We start from the raw sequence: 1,988 nt of genomic DNA on the forward strand, positions 1-1,988 counted from the left end.
GGATGTGAGCGCGGCCGAGCGGCCTCGGGCGCAATCGGTGCGATAAAGTGAAGTTGTGATGAAACTCCTGTCAGGAGAAAGGAGCCCTACTAGAGGCGGACCTTCGGCAACAAGGGTCGTTCGATTTCTGCCGTCGATATTTCGAGATCTCTCTATCTTTCCCTTTTTTGTGTGCCGCTTCGAGCGATTGAACGCCATGCAACTAGAATTACCTCGTTGCAACTAGAATTACCTCGTTGTTTGCTTTACTCGACACGCTCGGCGGGTAGCAACAAATCGCCGTGTGTTGACAACGCCGCCGGCGAGGTGCCCGGCCGAGCGCCTGCCTGCCACGCGCCCGGCGGCGCGCACGCCAACCGCCGCCGACCGGCTCCCATGGCGAGCTGCAGAGGGAAGGCCCATGCCCGTGCAGCCCATGACGACGGTCCCACAGAGCTTTTGGCGAAAATGGCGCTGTTAGGCCCCACCATAAAAATAAAACAAAGTAATCTCGCGATACTTCACATAAAGTCGAGACGCGTTTACCCCGTTCAGCAGCATAGCAGTGCAATGTGTGCACTACACCTCCTGCTCCCCTCCCCTCTTTTCCCGCGCACTCACTCCATCTCTCAAACGGCTGTAAAAATAAAACGACGCGCGCGCGCGCGTGTTTAAAAAAGAAACGGGTGGGCCGTCGCAAATGAATTGTGACGATTAGCAGCAGTCTGGCACGCGCTCCCTCCCGCATAGTGAGCGGCGGCGGCGGCGGCACGGGCGTTGGTTAAGTTGGCAGCGCCGTATCCCCGCGGATCGCGCGCAAGACGAGCACCAGGGCCGGCAACTTATGTGGGGCGGCCACACCCCTTAAGGGGTCCCCAGCAGAGCGGCTTCCTTGTCATCAGGGCGGGAACTCTACCCAAACTACTGTTACATTTTTAAAAACTATAATTAAACTGGAATTAAATTGTAGCAGCCTATAGATTAACTCTACTCCAACGACTGTAGTTACTTATAGAGAAAACTATAATTTAACTGCAGAAAAAGTATCAGTTATTTCGGACAGCTGTAGCTTTGTGTAGTTTAACAGGTGTGCCTTCCACCTCAGCTCGCTTACTAGATGTAACAGGCGATCCTCCTAACAGAAAGTGAAGAGGGTGCAATCTCAACGGGAAGAGTTTCAGCATGAAATACGATGAAATTAAACTACTGATACCGCATGAGGTGAGTCTCACGCCCGCGGTCATTAGAGCAAGTAGGTGAAGGGGGGTAGTATGAAGTCGGGGGCGAAGCGGGGAGGGGGTGGGCTGGGGGTAAGCAGGCGGGGCGGGGCCGGGAACGGAGCAGCCACTCCGCCCCCCATTCAGGGCACGCAAAGTTTAACATTTTTTGGGGTGACTTCTGGTGTCCAAATATCGCAAAAGGCTTGCCTCAAAGAATTCATGAGCATATTGAATTAAATTTAAAATTCTTTTCTTTTCTGTTACCGGGCGCTCCGCAGATGGGGCTTTGTTCGCCGGACGCGTCGAGATCGTTTTGTACACCAGCCCTTTGACGAGCCATGAACACAAAGCTAATTCCCCCTAAAAATGTGAAGCTCGAATGCTCTCTTTCCATATCCGCCACAGCGAGCGAGGTCCTCTCCCTGCTCGCGAGGCGCCGCCGCCCGACCCCGCGCGGCGCTGCGCCCCCAGGAGTCACTGACAGGCAGGCCGGGGCGGGAGGAGCGCCACCGGGCCGCCGCGGTGACGGGCTAATCCCAGTTGGCGCCGGGCCACGCCTGAACTTGAATAGTAGCAGGGGGCTTGGCCGGCTGCTCTGCTATGAGTGACTGGCCGTGCTGCTGCTGCTGCTGCCGTCCGTGGGTACAGCATGCACCTTGCACAACGGCGGCAACAGCTGGTGGGGTTCGGAGGGGCGGGGCGCCGGGACACAGCCGGGCCCCCATCCCCCACGAGCCCCCGCGGGGGCCCGCCCTCCCGGCCTGGACCATGTAAACTACTTGCAGGTAT

This window comes from Frankliniella occidentalis, unplaced genomic scaffold, assembly GCF_000697945.3.
Source record: "Frankliniella occidentalis isolate FOCC.00 unplaced genomic scaffold, Focc_3.1 Scaffold52, whole genome shotgun sequence".
Lineage (NCBI taxonomy): Eukaryota > Metazoa > Arthropoda > Insecta > Thysanoptera > Thripidae > Frankliniella > Frankliniella occidentalis.